General features: G+C 42.1%; 1 protein-coding gene across 1 annotated transcript in view; it reads left to right on the top strand.

Annotated features, from left to right (window-relative positions):
* Positions 1-22,890, top strand: part of SNTB1 (syntrophin beta 1) — a 219,271-nt gene that overhangs the window by 59,223 nt on the left and 137,158 nt on the right. The window lies entirely within an intron of this gene.

Genomic DNA, 22,890 nt, shown 5'->3' with positions numbered 1-22,890 from the left:
TAGCTTATTCCACGGACAGGCTAAAGGCATTTCCTTCCAGCTTCACAACCCTACTGGGTCCTTGTTACTCATGAGACCCAGCACCTGCTACTGTCAGCAAGGTTTCCTGATTGAGGCTAGGAGGGGTATAGGTAAATGAAGGCGGCAGGGGGATTATTTAAAAATTACACTTAATAATGCATGGAGATTTTTCTAGATTAACTCTGTTCTTTTGAAATGACAAGAGCTTTTCAGTAAACACTTGTCTGGATACAGTTTCACAAGGGAGATTTGCCACACTCTGAGGAGAGCTTTTGCTTCTATTGTTTGTTGCTATGCCCAGGTCACACCCACCTCAGCTGCCCAACAGAAGAGCAGTTCTTATGAACAATGATTTGTTTTACAGTTTTAGTTTATTCCTAAATTGCAGAAATGGTTGATGAGTGAAGTCTTCTGATAACTTTTTATTGGAACAGAATAGAGCATAGATTCAGGAATACTTGAGGCTGACATGTGTTTGGTGAAAAAAAGAAAAAACCAATAAAACCTCGTGCTTTTTTTTTTCAACTTCATGGTGATGCATGCAGTTATCTGAGGCTAGATATCTTATATTTGTATTGCGCTTTGCAATTTGCGTAGGACTCATGTACTTTCACGTGCTTCTCAGCTTTAAAGTACTGTTATTGAGGGTTTTGGGTGACGATGTTAAGTGACAGCTTTAGAAGACGGCTATGATGAGTGATTGGGAGTTGGGGGTGGTAGTTCTTTTACATTTAAGAAGGAAGGAAGAACGGATGCATGGAGGGAGGGAATGAGAGAAGTCAGTTACTTAACCTTGGCAAGACTTGCTTTTCTTACCTGAAAAATGAAGATAATAGTAATCTTTATCCTGTTTGTCTCACAAGGTCTTTGATCCCCTGCAGTAACCTCTATATGAAAGTCCTACTTCATCCAAAAAGTGATTTAGAAGTTCTAGTGGGTGTTACTGCTTATATTATGATGATGCATGGAAAGTCTGCCCAGCCAAAATTATTTCATTCCCTGGCCTCCTGCACTGTGAAATTCCCAGTTTCAGGGATAACACAGTAACTCCGTAGCACTCATCAACACATGAACTGGCTTGGTTTAGCCACTTACATGTTAGCTTCTAGGGAGACCTAGTAGGGATGAAAAATGGGATTATATATTCTGATAAATAAGAAGGGGTTGAGAAGAGTTCTGAACTGGAGAACAACAAGGAGAAAATGAGGACTGTATTGCAAGGGTAGGTTGAAGCCAGACTAAACAAAGACAGACCTTGATGTCCAGGCTGGCCCTAGAACTGCCTAAAGCCTTAAAACTCAACAACTGCTCTGACCCCTTAAGCGACTTCAGAACTCTTATGTCTCCCCAATCTCTGGATAGTCCTTGTGGTTAGGTCTTTCTGAGCTTGTTTTGGTTTTCATTTCTTCTATCAAAACTTGTCGGTTTATAGGAGATAATGTCAGGTTTGGACCCAAATTGCCTTTCTTTCCCCTCTTAGAAAACATCAATAGAAGGAGTATATGCTATACACGTCATGAGATTTGTTTAAACAAATTTATAGCTAACTTTTCTTTAATGCTTCATAGTTGACAAAGTATTTTTCAAATATTATGTAATTTATTTAGAGCATTGACTCTGTGGGTAGGTATCCTAAGTACTGGGGGGAAAAGGAAGGTAGTAATACATACCTGCCCCCCAAGATTGATAGGATTAAATGAGACAATGTTTATCAAGCATTCTGCTTAGCCCCCGGCATACAGAAAACACATATTTCTAATGCCTCTTGTTTATGGATGAAGAAACAAATTCAGAGAGGTTATGTGATATGTTTAAGGTTACAGGACAAGTCAAAGGTGGATCCATAGGTCAGACTGCCTCTCCACCATGATAACATGGCAATGAACAGTCAAACCACGAGACATTTAAGTTTGGATTCCATGTTACAAACTGTTGAGAAAGAAACAGAGACAAAAAGAGGAAAAGGGAGAGAAATAAAGAGAAAGAAGAGAGGGGGAACACAAGCATGCGCTATGGTCTGAATGTTTGTGTGCCCCTCAGATTCATATATTGAAATCCTAATGCCCAATGTGATGGTACTAAGAGGTGGGCCTTTGGGAGGTGCTTAGCTAATGAGAGTGGGACCCCTTTGAATGGGATTAGCACTTTTATGAAACAGACCCCTCAGAGCTCCCTGGCCCCTTCCATCACATCACAGACACAATGAGAAGTCTGCAACCTGGAAGAGGGCCTTCACCCAACCCTGCTGACACCCTGGTCTTGGATTTCCAGACTCCAGAACTGTGAGAAATAAATTTCTGTTGTTATCACCTACCCAGTCTGTGGTATTTTGTTAGAACAGTCCAACTGGACTAAGAGGGCTTTTTTTTTTTTTTTTTTGCCTGTGTTGGGTCTTCGTTGCTGCACACAGGCTTTCTCTAGTTGTGGCGAGCGGGGGCTACTCTTCGTTGTGGTGCACGGGCTTCTCAGTGCGGTGGCTTCTCTTGTTGCAGAGCACAGGCTCTAGGTGTGTGGGCTTCAGTAGTTGTGGCTCGCAGGCTCAGTAGTTGTAGCTTGTGGGCTCTAGAGCACAGGCTCAGTAGTTGTGGCGCATGGGCTTAGTTGCTCTGCGGCATGTGGGATCTTCCCGGACCAGGGCTCGAACCCGTGTTCCCTGCATGGGCAGGTGGATTCTTAACCACTGTACCACCAGGGAAGTCCTAAGAGAGATTTTAAAATGTTGACTTAGGTGAGAGATAATAAGTACCTCACCTTGGCACAGTTAGGGTATCATAAAAAATAAGTGTGTGTGTGTGTGTGTGTGTGTGTGTGTGGTTGTGTGGCTTCAGTATGGTAATGTAACCAAAGGGCTTATGGGAATGGAGCGCATTTAATTTTCCTCCAGCTTCTAGTTTCTTAGGCTTCCATGTTTTAGCCCTGCTGCATCAGACCTTGCATATTAATAGATGGTTGGCATGGCAATCCCTGGATGGCCCCAGGGGAGGGAGAGGTCTTCTAATAAAATCCAAACTGGTTCAGCTGAAAAGTTTAAGTCTTTTTATATCTACTTTGTTTCTTGACCTTCCAACAAACATCATGGAAATGTCATTTCCAGCCACAGAAGTTTCGGTCCCTTGATAGAATCCTGAGGGGAAGTAGACTCACGTTCATTGGTTCCCAGCTCTTCTTTGAGGCCCCCCACCATCATTCAGCATCTCTGACTTCCACCTGCTGCAAAGTCTTCACTCACCTAAGGTCTCTTCAGAATCTCAAAATTGTGCTGGGCCTTAAGCTCTTATTCCCTCTAATCCACCAGCCTAAGGGCTACCTTCCAAAGAGCACAGTTAACAGTAAAGAGGCTTGGGGGGGATATGGTGACACAGCTTTGGAACTGTTTGAACCAGTCTCTTCCGGCCTCCCCCACGTTCCCCCTGCATCCTTGGAGAATCCCAGGTGACTCATTTGTTGCCTCGTGTAGTCGTTTGCTGAGGGCTTCCATAACAAAATATACAGACTGGATGGCTTCCACAGCAGAAACTTACTTTCTCACGGCGTCGGAGGCTAGAATGCTAAGATCAAGGTGGTGGCAGGTTTGGTTTCTCCTGAGACCTCTTTCCTTTTTCTCGCAGATGCTGCCCATGGCCACCTCCTCACTGGGTCCTCCCCTATCTTTCCTCCATAAGCACGATCCTCCCAGCCACACCCCCATCTCCTTTTGTGCATCCTCATCTCCTCTTCTTAGAAGGACACTAGTCACATTGAGTTAGATCCCACCCTAACAGCCTTATTTTAACTAAAGCCGCTCTTTACCGGCCCTCTGTCCAGATACAGTCACATTCTGAGGTCCTGGGGTTAGGGCTTCAACATATACATTTTGAGGGGGACCCAGTTTAGCCCGTAGCACCTTGACAGCTATCAGATCTTCATGCTTTGCTGCCTCCATTGTTTGTTCCTTTTCTGGCCTCATCCCCCCCCAGGGGTTGTCTCATGGAGATCTCTTGTCTTCCTCTGCCAGCCCCTCTCCTGGGTTCTGACTCCTGTGAAGATTTCCTGACTTCCAGGCGGACTCTTGGGTTTGTGGAGACTTTGTTGCATTGACCTCATGTTGTCAACGTGGCCACGGCCACTGCTGAGCTGGACTATGGCCCCCTTCCACCAGAGTGATGATTCTTTTTCTTAAGACATAAAATGGGCAGATGTGTGTCTTCTTTTTCAAATGCGCCTAAGTATCTTGGCTGCTTTTCCTGACACACTCTTTCTATTTTATATATCTTCCCTCTTGGAATTTCACACATCCACTCCATGGCCTGGGTTGAAAAACAATTGGCATTGTGTTTAACTAGCCAAAGCTTCCCTGTCAACGTATAGCCATTCATCCTAGAATCATCTGCAAACTCTCAGAATCTCTATGCTGGTGGGGGGGGGGCTCTCTTTTCTCCTCCAAGACTTCCTAGACAATTCAGAGGTAGCCATTGTTCTGTCTAGGGCTGGCCAGAATGTCCAAATGCTTCAGTCACATCTCATTGGAAGTTACACCAACCTGTATTAGGGCATACAGCATTGGTTTGATCCCTCTGGCCCTGGGGTAAATCCTAGAATTGCCTAGAATTAAACCCTATAATGGCTCCTTATTAAAGGAGTATTATTTCCCAAAGGCCTCAAACTTCTTCATCTCTAAAGTGGTGATAATGAGAGTACCTATTTCTTAGTGCTGCGGTCAGGCATTAAATACGGTAGCTTAAAGTCTGGCACGTAGTAAGCACTCAATCAATATTAGCTTTCATGACCATTATGCCAATAAGACGTCATGACAGTCTTGATCTTTTTATGTTAGAAGCTTCCTTCTTCCTCTTTGTGCTCCTCTGTTTATTCAACAAAATATTTATTTAATAAGTGGTATGTTTTAAGCACTGTGCTAAGGTCTTTGCATTCACTGATCTTACTTGCTTCCTCACAGTAAGCCTTGAGGTGGGTATTATTAAGAACAGAACTTTACAATCCTGGGAGTATAGCCTTGAATAAGACAGATGTTGTAGCCTCTTCCCAGAGATTGCAGCATAGTGGGAAAGTCAGATGTTCGACTACAATAGTCATCACATCAGCCTCCTCCACTGGAGGTGGTTGGCTGCTTCTTCTAGGGATCACGGGATCCTGGAGTTTAAATAGAGTTGGCCTTACTATTGCTAAGTGCTTCATGTTGTGAAATTATATCCCCAACCTCTGGCATCCCTTAGGGCTCTTATCAGTGAAAATCCGGAAAGCTTAGAGAAGGAAGAGAGTGGAAATCATATGGTCATTTGTATTTTGTTAGATTAGAGCTGATTATTTGTTATCACCTGGTAAAGAAGACACACAGACCCAAGCTCCAGTCTTTCTTTCAGGAGGCACCGAAGAGCTTGGAATTCCCAGCCAGCATCCTTACAGAAGGCAGTTACTTGGTTGGTGGAATAGGAGTTTAGAACAGACCTATTGCTTGGAGATCCAGGCTCACTGAGCCTGCCTGGGCCATGCGACTCTGCAGAGCAGTATACCGAACACAGAAATAATGTTTTAGAGAGAAAAATGATACAGACACCTATGCATACACCACCAATTGCCAGCCACGGCTACCTTTCCTAGCCCTCAATTAAAAACCACAGCCAGATTTTCAATATGGGTAGACATTCTTGGCTGTACAAAGTGACCCCTCAGGTACGATGACTCACTCCAGGAAGAAGGAACAGGCCACCCAATGATTCTGAAATAAACTATTGTGCTTTTTTTTAAACCACTTTGTGAGTACTTCTCAGAGATGATATTTATCTACCTAATACTTTGCACACATATAATTTTATTCCCAGTCAGGGCCTCTTGGATAAAATTAGTTTCCTTTGTCACCCTGGTGATGTTTGTCACGTGAACTAGCATTGCTGATGTTGCCTAATAGCTGTAGTTCTTGCAAAGATGTGTTTTACTCTAAAGTACAATATAAACTCCTGAAGGCATAGGCAAACAAGAGTTGACTTTTGCCCATCACATAAACTTCCGTGCCCTTTCTATTTGTCAGCCTGCAGGAGTCTCAGAGAAATAGTGTATGTGCTCTCTATTCATAAAATATTCCTGTGCTTGAAATAGAAATGATCAACTCTGCACTGAGGGAAGTGACAAAATGATGTGAAAGCAAAAGGAAAACTTTTCATGCTCAAGAACCCAGAACCCACATCCCCTGAGCTAGGTTTCCGCTTTTCTGGTTAATCATGAGGAATAACCAGAAAAGTCTACTTTAAATATAAGTTCTGCTAGAGATAACAAACATCATTTTGAATGTCCTTGCTTTTTTTTTTCATCATAAGCTATAATGCTGTCTTCCTCTCAGTCGTTCAAAGTTGTAGAAATGAGGAGAGTTAAGGTATTTGATAACCAAAAGTTATAGGAAGCTATTTAATAACCAAGGGAGACTTGAAAAAAAAGTAGCTGATTTACCAACAAGTCATATCAGTGCTTTGAAGAAAAGAACACAGCTGTTACATCCTATGAAAAGTGTGGGTAATAAAATCTTTACAAAGGTGTTGAGCTTTCCAACTTTTAATTTTCATACCCTTGTGGAAAGACAAGCATCTTAAAAAGAGCCAAATTGCTTCAAATGGCTGTCAAAGGAAGCTCCAGTTTTGAAACACTGCTCACTGCTTATACAGCCCTCCCATTTCCATGAAATAAAATTGTCATTCTAGTCACCTTTGCAGAAATTACACAGCATTGGGGAATGCTGAGTGTTTTCTGTTGAAGTTCTTATTAGGGGAAGTTAAAAATTCAACAAGTCATAATCATTACCCAGAATTAAGCCCATGGTATCTAGTAACAGCTGGGGTGCTGGATGATAGGGAAGTTCTGTCACGGACATCTGCGGGTTTGGCTTCTGGTTCTGGGTTTGGTCCTTACTGAGCGAGCAATTCAGGACAAGTCGCCTCTCAGTGAAGCCCAGCTTCCTCCCTCGTGACATGGCTTGATGTCTGCATACTCACCGCTGTCCTTTCCTGCACCAATGTTCTATGACTCCTGGCAAGACCAGGGAGCTAAACTTTTCTAATGAAATATTAAGCAATCAAGATTTTAGGTCTCAGAAGTCATCTCTTCCAAGCCCCGTCCATCCAGAATTTCATAAACTGGCCCAGAGAGATGATACTGGTCCTCCTGGTCCATTTCTAATGCTCTGCCATTGACCCCCTTTCACTCTCTCTGGGTCTGAAACCAAGGAGCAGCTACTGCCTCATGTTATGGAACATGTGTGGTTCCTTCATATTGTGATTGGATCGTTTTTTTTTTTAAAGAGAAAAAAAGACAGAGCTAAGCATTCTTTTTTTTCTTCTTCTTGTTTTTTTCTTGAACAAACTAAAATAACAGGGTATAATTTGACCTGGATTTATAAAACTGCAATTTATTCATTGAACTGAAAACAACTGTACTTTTTCTTCTTAGCTATTATTTTCTTTAATCTTTTTTTTTCTTAGCTATTATTTATTAAGCCACCCCATGGCAGGCACTGGGCTAAGTTCTTTTTCTAGCCATACTATTTAAAATCTTTAAATCGCCATGAAAGAGAGGTGTCATTACGCCCATGTTACAGAAGATGAAATTGAGGCACAAAGATATTAAGTTGCCTAGAGTCACTCAGTTTGTGATGGAACTGAGATTCCAGTTCATCCCAGTCATCCTAACCACAATGTACTGTATATATACACAGATAGGTATCATATACATATATATATCAATATGTATAAAACATATTGAGGAGATGTAGGTAGTGGTAATGTTTCCACTTCCATTTCTAAAATAGTTTGTTGCAAAATGAAACTCATTTTAAACTCACCCCCCCAAGGATTTAGAATTCATTGCAACAGCCCCTAGCATAGGGTAGGTTCTCAGTTTGGTTGAACAGATGCTTGGATTTATAAACATGGGATTTATGTATGGGACATCACTATGGGGTCAGTGATAGAATCGGCAGTGCATTTGTTGATGTTGAGTTGAGATGATGGCAGTCTCTGTGTTTGCACTTTGACCTGATGCCGTGATCATTGGCATGGTGCCTGTGGGGACACTGGGACATTAACCCACACTCTATGTTTAAAATATGTCGGTGGAAAGATTAGGTCTAATAAACAGATTTCTCTCCAGGCATGTTTTATGATAGTCTCACTCTTGTGGGAGGTTGATGATAAGTTAGACGTGGTCCTCACCCTGGTCCTTCAGCCTGTTCTGAAAGGGACATGACTGTCACTTTGGGGATCTTTGAAAGGCGTAGAGCATGTAGGCAAAGTGTGGAGCTTTTAATTAGAATTGATAATGATTATAGTTGTACCTACATAGGGAAATCTTATTTTTCAAAATAATTTTCAAGGGCTTCCCTGGTGGCGCAGTGGTTGAGAGTCCACCTGCCGATGCAGGGGACACGGGTTCATGCCCCGGTCCGGGAAGATCCCACATGCCACGGAGTGGCTGGGCCCATGAGCCATGGCCACTGAGTCTGCGTGTCCAGAGCCTGTGCTCCGCAACGGGAGAGGCCACAACAGTGAGAGGCCTGTGTACCGCAAAATAATAATAATAATAATAATTTTCAAGAGTTAATGCATGCATGGGGTACATAATTCAACAACTACCGAAAGTCCTACCTCCAGCCCTCCCTCTCATTCACCCAGTTCCCCTCCCAGAAGCAACTGGTGTCTTCCAGAATATTCCAGAGATACTCTAGACATATATAAGTACTCAGGCATTTATGTATTTTTTTTTCACCAAGAGTAATACATTTTATACAATCCTATACCTTGCTTGGAAAACAGGATTTTAAAAAAGTGTCTAGTATTGAAGGGTCAGTTAGTAAATATTCTGTTTAACAAATTAATCCACAAAGGCAACAGCAAGAGGGAGGGGGTGGGGGAAAGAATATTTGCGTGGCTGGTAATACCATTCCCCAGTAAAGCTCAGAAAGATTTCCGTAGGAAGCTGGCTTCTAATCTCCATTCATTCATCTGTGCTACAGTAGGAAGCTATGAGGTGTAGCTAAAAGATCACAGGGCTTGGAATCAAACTCATACAGAATTTGTTAGCCATTGATTTTCTCAGTGATCAGCAAACTGAGAATTCTCATAGGAGACTACCCAGCCCAGTGCTCGGTACATGGTGGATTTGACGCAGGAATGGTAGAAACTCCTGGTCTTTCATGAATCTCCTCTGCAGTATTTTCATTCTACTTCAACCTGGGTCTGTTGCAATATTCTACATACTGTGGAAAAAATCTGGCAGTAGTTTTTCTGGTCTCTGGAAGCAGTGGCCAGCATATACTGAGCATTACTCTGTGCCAGGCACCGTGCAAAGCACTTTGCGTACACGATCACATTTAAGGCTCACTGAGACCCTATAAGATTATGACCATTATTTTTCAGACCATAAACTGAGCAGAAGAGTAAAATAATTTTCTCACAGTCACCCGTTGGGTGAATGACAACTATAGGACTTGAACTCTGAGCTGCCTGAAACCAACGTGCATACTTCTCACACACTCACCTGCTCCTTGTCTGGATCTGATAGTTCCACACCTGTAGACACAGCCCTTGGACATCACAGGCAAGAATGAACTTGTTACCACCTCAGCCTAGTTCTCCACACACATCCCTGAAGTTTTATGCAGCTTTACACACCTCGCTAAGTTGTTGCAAACACAAATAACGAGATGAGTCACACCCTGAGCCCACATGTCAGTGTTCTTCTTTACTTTGTTGGTCAGCAGGCCAGGGCTTGTACTGAGGTGTATTTTCTGATCTCTCCTACTCTCATCTTCCAACCCTCCATTCAGGAGCCCCTCCATCTCTTGATCACAGCAGGAGCCATACAACTCTTGCTGCGTAATGCAAAAAGAAAGGGAGAAGAGTGTTGACTGAGAATTCTAGAAAACAATTTTTTTGTTTTGTTTTGCTTTTTTGTGTTACACGGGCCTCTCACCATTGTGGCCTCTCCCGTTGCGGAGCACAGGCTCCAGATGCGCAGGCTCAGCAGCCATGGCTCACGGGCCCAGCCGCTCCGTGGCAGGTAGGATCTTCGCGGACTGGGGCATGAACCGTGTCCCCTGCATTGGCAGGCAGACTCTCAACCACTGCGCCACCAGGGAAGCCCCCTCTAGCAAACATTATTTAAGCTGAAGAGGAGCGCTGAAGATTGACTGTTAGACTCTTAGTGCTAGGAATGCCTGGACACTTTCTTGTCAGACTTACAGTTTCAGATTTTTATGACTGTTTAATTACCACTGTTATTCCACATTGCCCGCATGTGCCTCTTCCAAACACTATGGAAGTTCATTGTCAATTACAACCAGCTACGTTCACACTCTACATTGTGGATCTTTAATAGCTTTCTTTACTCCACAGCACTGTCACAAACAGTCCAGATATTGGCTCCAGTTTTCCCTGTTAGAACTCTTTTTTTTTTCCTTATGTACCATGAAAACAAAAATCAGATGAAACTGTTATGTTTCTGCGGAAGAGTGATTTTCCTTGTAACAATTATTTAAACAGGAGTCTATTTCAAAATGTCCACCCTCATCTTACACAGTATCAGAAATCTGTTCATAAATGTATTTCGCCATTTGAATAATTCTGGGAACTACATATTTGATATCGATGTTGAAAGAGGAGTTTAATCCACAGAGGGTGATTTAATCAAAAAAATAGCTTTGCTATTGGAATATATGGTTCTTTACAGAGCAACAAATTGAGTCCTTCCTTATCCAATAAAATTTATACTCAGTGGCCAACAGTGTCTCTGAGGACATCTGAGAAACTAGGGAAGAGAGCATCTAAGGGCTAAAATAATATTCAGGGTTTTTAAGTGATAGCTGATGATTTTTAAAGAAACATAAATTTTGAGCATAATAACCTAAATGGAAAAAGAATTTGAAAAAAGGTACATGTATATGTATAAGTGAATCACTTTGCTGTACACTTGAAACTAACACAACGTTGTTAATCAACTATGCTCCAATATAAAATAAACATTTTCTAAAGAGAAATGTAAGTGTTAAAAAACAGATTTTCAAAACTAAATGAACACAGAGCTCTTAAGTAAGGATGAGCAAAATAGTTTTGGTTATACTGCACCAGTGAGCAGGGAAAACTTTGGTTCCAGTTAAGAATATGGTGGAAACAGAAGCCTTCTTGTGGTTGGAAGGGAGAGGGGAGTAGTTTCAGTGTAATGAGATGCTGACCTCCCAAAGGATCATTGATCAGGTTGATTAGGTTGGTTTATAGCAAGTCAACGGTCATATCATTTTTTAGGCTTTTGGTGCTAGTGGTCTAATTCATTATTAGTGTTAATGATAATGATTAACTTCATAGATTTTGTTAATGATATTGAAGGATTTCCACATAGCAACTTTTAAGAAAGTCTCTCCTGCCTAGGATTGATGAAGCACCTGTCTTAAGGTAAGAAGACAGACTAGATAATGTCTTCGGAGTCCTTTCAGCGTATGTTACTATGATTAATATTGTGTATGGTTGGACCCTTTTGCAGGCATAACAACTGTTCTTTCTCTGCTGCAGCTGCTGCCACCAACTTCCTTCCTTCAATCCTCTTTTAGTTTGGGGTCCTCTGAAAGCAGAGTCAGAGACAAGGACTTAGGCACAGGTACTTTATTTGGGAGGTGATCTCAAGAAGCTGGCATGAGGGCAGAGAGATTGATACAGGGAAAAATGGAAAGTCCATGAAGAGCATAACATTGAAATATTGAGCTGGTGACCACGTTGGGCAACTGGGGCTTAATCTCATTGGGGACCCTTTAAGGAATTGTTCAGAATGCACCCAGAATAATCCCCCCTTGCCATAGGTTTGAAGGCTGCAACATCATCCACCAACTCCTCCCCTTGCCCCTGTTCCCTCTCTTCACCTTCCCCTTCCCTGCCTTCTCATTAACTCCTCCACGCTGAATGAATGGCTTCCGCAGTTCTGGAGAAAGTTCTGAGGCAGAGAAGCTGAGAAGCCTTAAGATGGGAGGCTCTCAGTATCTAAAGACCTGTCCACGACAGCCGGAGCTAAATGAAGTCAGATGTGGTTCAAGTCACAGGAGGCCATAGGGAGGGGGCACGAAGCCCCCCTTAGCAGCTGCCACAATATTCTAACTCCTTTCACCCACCAGCCCTTCTTCTCTACCCCACAGCCCGCTTCACTACTGTTTATTCGCTCTCTGCCTTGTACTTTTCAACCCACTGCCTTCACTGGTCCCTAAGTCTCCTTGCTTTTCTCCTCATCCCCATGTCTGTCCTCCCGCAGTAGTCTTCATTCAACTGTGCAATTCTGCCACCCCTGCTTTTCTCCCTCTATTGGTGATATCATCCTTGTTTGGGGGCCTTATCTTTTTAAAATCTTCTTTCCATTTCATCAAAACAGAAAAAGACCAAAAGAAAAAAAGGGTGGGGATGGGTTTCCAAAGATCAAATCTTACATTGGACTAGTGATCGTAAAAATGCTGTGAGCTAATTTGCAGCTGTCGCTTTAAAATCTAGTGCTTTCTTTCCATCAAATTACTCTTTTCCCTACTCCATATTCCCTAGAAGGGAATCGCTACTGAAAATAACTTTTCAGCATTTGGAAGCTGGAACGTGGTGTGGCTTGAGGATTTGGGCTTGGTGGGGAGAGAGCTTTATTCTGAGAGCTGCAGGAGATGCACACCCAGCTTAACAGGTGGCCCAAGCTGATGGGACTTCATGTTCTACAGCATCAGTGAAGGAATGTACGATGGACGCCAACTAGAGCCTATTAGAGCGGACAGGCCCAGGCCCATGGCTGTCACTCTAAGCCCGAACCTTGTCAGGGTGTCCAAGAGCTCTGACTCTCAAATTACCCACACACACGCTGTTTGGTACCCCTGAAATGGGGGTCTGTTTCAAGGTCTGTAGAAACATGAATTAACCTTTGCAGCAGAAAGGCTCATCAACGTCCAAAGCCTTTTTTCTCTCTGCTGTTGTCTGTCGGTTTCCTTTCCAACTACAGGGACCCAAAAGATCTTTGCAGAGCCTGAACTAATCTCTTTCCTTCATGGGGAATGAACAAGAGTTGCGGACTCCCTGGCTCGAGCCCCATCAAGCATGCCTCCTTTGAGTTCCCAAAACATATTGTTTATGCTTCTGCAGCAGTGATGATGGCGTTGTAGTGTCATTTATCTGTTTGCATGTCTGCTGTCTTCTCATGAGACTGGAAGCGCCTTGTGGCAGGAAACATATCCTAGGATGAATAACAGCTGCCATTTGTTGGACATTCAGTATGAGCTAGGCATGGTTCTACGGCTGTAAGCATATTTTATTTTCTTTATGGTAGTCCTCCTGGGAAGGTATTATTATCTTCATTTTGTAGATGGGAAAATTTGAAGTTGAGGGAGGTCAAGTTTGCCCAAGGATATACAGCTTTTGAGGGGGCAGAGTTGGAACTTGGACCCAGTAGCCTCTATGTCTAAGCCAGAGTGTATGACCAGTGAGCTGTATGGTGTCGCTTTGTCAAGCAACCAACTAGGAGTGAATGAAGGAATTCACAGAGCAGGCTTAGCAAACCCCAGGCTCGTCTCGCACACTTATTTACACTCTGCATTTGGAAGTAATGCCAGTCACACCCATCCGTCTACACTGAGGAAGAGCCTTTGCTTTGCTTTCTGAAAATAATTCTAATTGGCTTTCTGTATGGTTTGTAACATTGGCATACACACTTTAAGTCTTTTCTAAGCATGTATAATATGTAGTATATATGTGTGTGTATTTATATATATATATAATATTGTGCTGTATATAGCTCATTTGAACCTTCCTTGTTCATTTAACAACATAACGCTATGAATATTCTTCCATATCAAAATATCATTTCTCTGATATAGCTGCAAACAAGTGTGATAAAATAATCAGATTGGAAGGGACTTTTTGAAGTCACCACCCACCTTTATCTAAAGTGGTGGTTTCAAACTCATTTTTAACCATGACTTATTTTTTTTTCCAAATAAATCTATATAGAATATCAACAAATGGCAGTAGGGCTATATTTGTATGAATTTATTTCATAAGTGCAGCTTTACATGTTTACTTGTTAAGAAGGCAACCAATTAGAGTAATAAGGCTGTTTTGGCTAGACAACCCTTTTTAGCTGGAAGTTAGGGATGGAAGTTGAAGTTTTATGTGTGCATAAAACTTGGCATCTTGTTTTGATTGTGCTGTGATGGGAAGATCATGGACCACACAGGTAAGTATCTGTGAGTGGTCATCAATATTTAACAGATACCACAACAATTAGCTGAGTACGTGCTGCAGGAGAACCTTGATTTCAAGGTCTGTACAAACATGAATTAACCTCGTAGCAGAAGTCCACATCTTGGTGTGTGCCAATGTGTCAAAGTTTCATATAAGACACATTTAAATCTGGGAGTACCACTTTTTATTACCATTTTTAAAAATAGTCGAAGGTAAATTTTCACTAAAATATGAAATCTTAAACACATATTTGTGTAACCCCTTAAAGCAAGCATTGTAGAAATCTAGGATTCCATGACACTCTAGAGTTTTCTGGAACTCAGCTAGGAAACCACTGATATAGCATCCCCCCACAAAGTCTAATAAATTTATAAAAGCTGGAAAACAGGGAGGCTACACAAGACTGCTTCAGGAATACACCCAAGTATTTAAATCCCCTCACTATGGTCAGAAAAATTTTCCTCATGCCTGACTCAAGTCTCTTAAGCTGCTGCCTGAATTTAGCACAGTAGATAGAGGTTCTCAGAAAATCCTTGACGACTGGTAGCTTGAGGGTTCTGTGGAGGGGTAAAGTAGTTGGTCACCTTCCTTCTCACCAAATAAATATGTCTTCTCTCACCCACTCCTGACTTAGCATCGTGGGTACACGTGATTCGGCAGCATCATTTTCTGATTAGCCCCAAAGGCCTGCCAAAGCAGTAGTGACTTCTTTAAGTCACCTCAACAGAGAAGACATTTAACTTGATATGTTTTCAGAGTTTGGGTTTGGAAAAGATCCTGGTTGATGCCCTTCATAGCACTTATGTGTGTCTCTCATCCGTCTTGTCATAGCTCAGTCCAGGATACCGATGGCTGCAGTGAGTCAGGCAGAAAGGGAAAGCCCGTAATCTGACCTGTCCACTTGAGCCAACTAGTTGTTGGGGAAGTTGGCTTCACTTGCAGCAGATAGGAACAGGAAATGGTAGGCAGATTTGAGGAATAAGGAAAAGACCCGGTTGTCAGAATGGGGTCACAAGGTCAGAGAGTCAAGAGCACTTGATACTGATTGGCGTGTCTTATGCTGAGGGTGCTTAAATCTATCCTTTCTGGCTTATGGCAGGCTTGTATGAGAACCAGGATGCTGGCCCCTAGGACAGAAGCCAAGTAGGGAGCTGGGAAGAAAGCAAAGCTTCAGAGTTTGGGTGCCAGGCAAGGTCTAATATACTTAGCATTGGGCAACCCCAAAGGGCATAGGGTGTTTGTCCCCACACTCTTATGGGGTAGCTGGGTTCTTCTGGACATGGCACACCAGGAGGTGATTGAAATTATTTAGAGAGCACTGCCTTATCTTTCTGTCTGCCCCTTTGCCCTCGCCCATATATTCACTACATCACCTATCACCAGAAGGTGTGGTGGTAGCCCAGACTTCCAAGAGAATTTGCAGCTGTTCTAATCCTGATAGTGAGTATAAAATTTTTATTGAAATATATGGATAGTTTGAAATTGTTTTACAAACAGGAGCACAAGAGCTTTGGGTTTTCTGAGCCTTGGCCCCTATTCATGTAATTGGGTTCCTACATGAGAGAGAAAAAAAGTCAGGCACATCCCATGACAGGAGGAATGGTGTGAGCAAAGGTGAAGGCTGAGTGAATAAGTACGTTTTGACCCCAGCACACCATATTGGCTCTTCTCCCTTCTTGGTCTCTCTCTCTCCCCACATCCTTGTTTGTGCTTCTTGGAATTACCCTCCAAATAATTCACCTGCACCCAAGTCCTTATCTGGGGCTCTGCTCTTGGGAGGAAGCCAAAGTAAGAAAGTGAGTTTGACAATGAGACCATCTTCCTCCACTGAGTGTGCCACAGCTTTGGGAGAGCGTTCTGTGGGGTGATGACCGAAGGCAGGCCCATCAGCCGAAATAGGCATCTTGACCTGAGCAAACCAGGGAGACTCGGCCAGGCCAATTATCCATGCATCCGAGAAAGCAGGGGTGTTCCTGGAGCAGGGAACTTGCACAGGGGGTAGTGAGGGAGGGTTGGGAATGGTGGCTTGGAATCCCGTTGTAGACAACTTGGACAACCAGGTTAATGAGTTGCCTCTCTGTTCAATTCCTCAGCAGTTGGACAAGTCTTTCTTATACCCCGCTGTTTCCTTTTGACACAGTGAGAGAGTTGGGGTTGGAAGCAGGTCCTGATCGATGCCGTCCATTGCACTTTCCTACTCATGGTATCAGTGGAGTTCTGGAATCACAAAAGCCCGGGCAGAAGAAAGTATTCTATTCTTCCTTTCTTGTAGAGAATTGACATTCTATTGCCTCAATGCTTGTAATACTTGGGGTTTCCAAGGACCCACAGGGGGAAAATGTGCTCTGTTTTGCTTTCTTCTTGGTGGTTTTAATTTCCCTTAACCTCTTCATCTGTTCTAGTAGCTCTGTTGTGCCTCGTACTCAGCCCTCCGAAACCCTCAGTTCCCACCTCCCAAATAATGCTTAGTCTTTCTTTCCCTTTCCTTCCCAAGAGCAGTTAGTGAGCAAGGGACGTGTCAGAAGCAGGCCCGCTCCTAATATTTTCAGAGCCCTGGGCATGAATACAGGTGGAGATCCACATGCTATTGGCCTAAGTATTTGAACATTTTCAAACAGATTTTAAAAATTAAATAAAATCTATTTGGCCATCTCCTTTGCTGGATCATATTTAAAATTCTCAGATCCTTTGGAGTTCCAGTCCAGAAACTGGTAGGGGAGAGCTGGTGGGAGAACAGGCAGAGGAGTGGCCCTGGGGACACCTTCGTCCTCTCTGTCTCCACCCTTGGCTTCACAGACGCCACTACATGCTTTGTGCTCACGTGAGTGGACAACTAAGTCCACACAAGCTCTTTCTAAGCCCTGCCTCTACAAACATGCATTGCTTTTGCTCCTCTTGAGCCTGAGGTTGGCATACTCTGGCTCAGTCAACCTCAGAGAGAAAGACAGGGGCCAATTAGACAGCAAATTCCAGGGAACCGAAAGGACGGGAATCACAAGCTCCAACTGGGCAATCCCCTTGGCCTGCAGGATTCATCACCCCATGGGGAGGGGCGTGGCCAGAGAAGGCCCAGAGCAGACTACTTTAAGAGTAGAGCTCAGGGCGCTGTCCTCTCTTGCCGGGTTCAAAGGGCAGGACTTCTCAGAGCTGATGGGTGGATACATCTAACACCTCTTTTCTCCCACCTTCAGCCTGTCCTCAGGCACCCTAGAAGTGCTCTCTTGTTTGAGCCACTTGAGGAAAGAGGGCTCTGATTTTTCATTTCATTTTTATTTTCTCTACGAATACCCTGAAGATCCTGTCTCTAAAAGTGTGGGCATTGAATAAGCAGCTTCTAACCCTGACCCCATTTCTGTGTCTGGAACACACAACAGAAAGTTCATCTTGACCCTCCCTGGCTTCCTTCCACCCTGGACATTATTCTTGGCTATTTACTATCAATGCTGCGGGAAGGTCTCATCTGATAACGCAAGCCAACTGGGTAGACTCCTGTCCAGCCTCTGCAGCAAGAGGTGGAGAAGGCAAACTTCAGTGCTCTGGAGGCTTAGCGTTATTTGCTAGCTGAGAATCTCCATCAGTAAAACTGAAATCAGAGAGAGAGTGCGTCATGGCAAAGTTGGAACAAAAAGGCAGCTGGTGAGCAGGAGTTTTAATCATATTCCCTGGGCCACTGGAGTCACCCAAGCATTCTTTTGGCTCGGGCCGCCTTTCTGCAAAGGCTCAGTGACTTAGCTCTAAACTTGTACAGTCGGAGAACAGTCTTAATATAGAATGGGCCATTTGAATGGGGTTCAGTGGGCTGCATCCTGGGCTCTGTGGTAGCAGGTGATATTACATATCATCTAGGCAGGACTGAAAGGAACATTAAACTGCATTTCCATTATCAGCGAGGTCCTTAGTGGCCTGAGGATCAGAATCAGAGCATTCTAATCAGTCTGCCTAATGTCTTCCTGGGAAGCCTCCTACAGGTCTAGGATTAGTTGGCACAGGAAGGCTGAACCACCTTTCACAGGGGAAAAAGTCATCCACAAGAAAGCCTGAAGCGTGTTGAGCCAGGGAAAGGCTAGTGACAAGTTAAAGGGCCTCGTATTATGAACGAAAGGGCCACTTCTGGGGAACCTAAGGATTTCTGCAGAGAGGATCGGCTCTCTTGTCTAAAATATTAAAATCTGTGAAAACTCCTGTGAGGGGATCAGTAAGAAAATTGCTTTTCAGAGAAGCCCAGGCTCTGGACCTCTTGAGCTTTTGCCCTTGTGTGAATTATTTAGCAGTCCTCAAAACTACTTCTTAGGGCTAGCAACAACTTCTATTTCCAGTGCAAAATCATGAAATTTTAGAATTTCAGGTGGAAGAGAAGGTAAGGGCATCTAAACAGAAGTGTGATGCAGAATTTCAGGTTGAAGAGAAGGTCAAGGACATGTAAACTGTGATGCTCAGTTCTTCTCCAAGGGGTTGCCCAGAGGACTTCCAGCCTCCGTGAGAAACCTCCCGTGACAGGGAACCCACTGCTTGTAGCTGAGGGCATTTCTGATTGTTAAAATTTCTTATTCCCTGAAGTCCGGAACATCCACTGTCCCAAAACAGAGACCTATATTTTAATCTCTAGCATCCTCTCTGAGTAAGGAAGCACACATATTTGCAAAGTCAGCTGCTGGAAAAGATGATTAACTATAAGTATTGACCTTCACAAAATAGAGTCGTTTGCCTAGAATGCTGGCTAAGGAATCAGTTTTGTTCTGTGTGACGGTGTGAAGAAAATAACAGAATATAATGTGAATAGCTTAAATAGGGATAAAAAAATAAAGGTTACTGATGTGGGACAATACTTTGAAGTATATTTCAAGTGAAAATTGTCAGTAATAATAATAATAATAATAATAGAATTCTACACAGACTATATACTTTATCCTTGGACAGTTCGTCTGTGGCAGATATGCTTAAGGTGTGAAAATGTATTCCTTTATTCATTCATTCATCTATTTTATATTTACTTTTTTATTGAAGTATAGTTGATTTACAATGTTGTGTTAGTTTCAGGTATACAGCAAAGTGATTTAGTTACACATATATATTTACATATATGTATGTATATATACATATATATGTATATATTTATACATTCATAAAACATTTTTTCGGTACCAACTCAGCCCTAAAATAGCCAGAAGAAAGACTTAAATTTTTTCATCTATGAAGGAGCCCAGAATCTGGTTGGAGAGAAGATGATTTAAATCACTCACTGTGGCTCACTGAGAAGAGGATTCCTGGGGTTCTACCAGGACTGAGGAAATAAATATACCTGGATTAAATCAGAAGGAATTTCCCAAGGTAAATGGGACCATCATATATTGATATCAGCTAGTTCTCTTCATTGCTTTCTCAGAAACCCTAATCCCTTGATGAGTTAGAGATTTGGCTTTTTGATTAGTCCAGACTCTGGTTAGTTTCTCAAAATGTTTCCCCCACTGCCTTGCAAGCAGGACAATATCATGAATACAGGGAGTGCTTAATAAATGTGAAACGAGGAGGAGGAGAAATAAGAAAGGAGAAGAATGCCACCTCTCTTACTTGTTATTTCAACCTCTGGTAATGGGACCCTCTGGTCTCTGCCAAGTAATTGGTCTCAGTACTTGACATCACTTGAAATCTTGCATAGAAATGTACTCAAGTCCTATCCATCTTCTTTGCTTATCATACTTCTAGGCATCTTCTTTTGTTTATCACTTCTTTAAAGGGGACATCTTTAAATCATACAACCCAAGTCTATTCTTTTCTCTTTTTAACTACTTTTCTCCTCCAGATGCACAACTCATGTGATGCCAACTTGTTTGCTGTTGTTTTCTGGACTCTGTTGAATAACTGCCAGCCTCCCATTTTGATGAGAATCAAGAACCTTGAGCATTGGATAGGTATAAACTGTAAACCTCACTTAAATATAAGCAATTGATCCTTCATTAACAGGATAATGAACCAAATTCCCTGTTCTTCTCCTAAGGATATTGTGAGCTTAATGAGACCAAACACACGCTTTGACTTTCATGCATTCAATCTAAACTTGTTTTGGAGAAGTGAGTGGCTTCAGTTGAGAATGAATGACCTTGAATGTACTTTACTTATTAAAGGAAATGGAGCTATGCATGTCGAGGAAGAATGAAAAGAAGAGAAAATTACAAGATAAAGGTTGGATCTATTTTTTACAACTCCTAGAGTTGTGTATTGAAAGAGAATTCCACTGTGATGGGGATTTACGTCTTTTGGGTACATGAAATTCCTCCAGTTTGTGCTATTATGTAGCTCATCTTTTCACCGAAATCCCAGAGTGCTGACAGATCAAGAGGTTTAACATTTCAGATCCTTTCAGCATTCAGCAAACGCAATAAATATCAGAGGTGGCTTGGGTTGAATGTAAGAGCAGATTTTGTTTCTGCAGGAGAGAAACTTAAACCCACAGGCTTGCAGTAACTTTGAGGAGATTTTCTTCTGCACCTCGCTCCAAATGTGACTTGGTATTTTAATGAATTTTGTATATCTTGTTGCTTCCCTGAGGGTATCATTCTTGCCCAAGTTGCCACCTGAACAAGGGGTCATTTCTAAAACTCTTCTGTTAGTTCACTTAACAGAGGCTTCTGAACGTTTTGCTCGAGGGTTTGGAATTTATACCGACACCTCATCCTCTAAGACTGATTCTTGGGGAAACTCTTTGGAAATAGTTTCTGCTTCCTATTTAGATTGAAGGTCATGCTTTTAGTGAAGAATGTCTCTGCCAGAAAGGACTTAAAATATCCATCTCAATGATTCTGTTTGTTTCTAGTGTGTATTTATTTATTGTGGCCAAATTGCCTTCTGTGAAATGCAGTATTGGTGTCATACTTATGCGGGCCAGGCTCCAGCTCCCTTGGAAAAATTGAATTACACAGCTGGCCAGAACTGACAGCATAAGCTTTGGCTCTTCCTGAGGCGAGCGTTATGGATGGCTTTTCACAGGCTAGTCTTTCAAATGTAATCTTCTGATTTAGGTCGGCCGCTATCTCTGTGTTAGGCAAAAGGGAATGTTTCAGAAATACACTGGGAAGATACTCTTGGCATATCTGCATAGCAAAAAATTAATTTCTCATCTGGAAGGCTACATTCAATCCAGTTCCACCCCAAACTCCAAATATATGTGTTTCTGACATGGGGCATCCTTAAACATATAAAGAATGAGATATGAGAGATGCTAATAATGGACTCCTTTCTCTAAATATACTCCAACCTGTGATAGATTTAGATATTCTCCCCTTGGCTGTAGCACTCTCATGTTTCTGGGTTTCCTCTTTTGAATAATAATAACTATTTTTTGGTAGAGCCTTTAATAGGTAATAATGTACATTATTTTAATGCTTCTGTCAAATTGTTATTATTGGGCATGAACTATTATTACACACTACAACATGGGTGGATCTCGAATATTACGCTGAGTCAAAGAAGCCAGAGACACACATATACATACTGTATGATTCTATTTATAGACAATTCTAAAATAAGCAAATCAGGTTGCTTTAGGAGTGGGCAGTAGGGAGGGTTGACTGAAAAAGAGCATGGGGGAATTTCTAGGTGGATGGAAATGTTCTGTGTCTTATTATGCACTCTTCTAATCTGACTGATGTGTTTAAGATCTGAGCCCTTTACTTTATGTGAATTACACCTAAATTTCAAAAAATTATGATTTCTATTAGTATATATAGATGAGGAGCCTGAGTTTTAGAAAGACCAAAATGAGTTGTCCATTGTCACGTAGCTGAAGGAGAGAACTGTGCCTCAACCCAGGTGACGTAACTCATAAGTCCAGGTTTTTCCACTCTAAAACAATTTCTAAGAATGGTCATATTTACATTACTCCACTATGAGGTCAGTGAGTTTTCAGATACTTTTCTTCCTGGGAATAGAGATGGCTTTCCAAAAGCACATGAGTGGGTACTGTAATGAACAAAGAGAAGGGGGCCAGTGTCACAGATTCACAGCATGTGTAATGGTTAATGGCTAGTGCTGGAATCAAAATTCTCACTCTGCAACTGATTATGCATGTGATGTTGGGCAGGTAAACCTGTCTGAGCTTCATCTTCTTCATATGTAAAATGGGTTGCTGTGAGGCATAAATATAACCATTCATAGACAGTCCATAGGTGTCTATGAATTGTCAATGAATGTTTGCTATTATTAGTCACCATTTTGGTTAAAGGAGGAATAAATGCTCTTGTGTTATTCACAGGTTTACTGTATTATACTGTATTATTTACTTATATGTATTATAATGTGAAATCTTTGTCTCTACTATACCTGTCCAAGTGGCTACATAGTTAACTTATCATCATATTAAAGAAATGCAAGTAAAGCTAAGAGTCAGTAGTTCCAGTACTTCCCTCCTTGACTTCCTTGTTTTGGCAACGGGCATTGTCGAACAATTTATTACCATATGTACTTCATATGCAGTGTGTATAATGTCATGTATTTTTCCAAGTTCTGGAAGAAAATTCATTCTGAGTGTAATTCACTTATAAATCTATGATTCCATGAACTCTGGGAATGATTCACTGAAATGTCTTAATGTTTGTAAATGATTGTAGAACTGGAAGGGACCATCTTTTGGAAGTAATTAGTA

The sequence above is a fragment of the Mesoplodon densirostris genome, chromosome 13 (genome assembly GCF_025265405.1).
Source record: "Mesoplodon densirostris isolate mMesDen1 chromosome 13, mMesDen1 primary haplotype, whole genome shotgun sequence".
Lineage (NCBI taxonomy): Eukaryota > Metazoa > Chordata > Mammalia > Artiodactyla > Ziphiidae > Mesoplodon > Mesoplodon densirostris.
The sequence above is the reverse complement of the archived record's forward strand: the minus strand, read 5'-3'. Positions and strand labels throughout refer to the sequence as shown.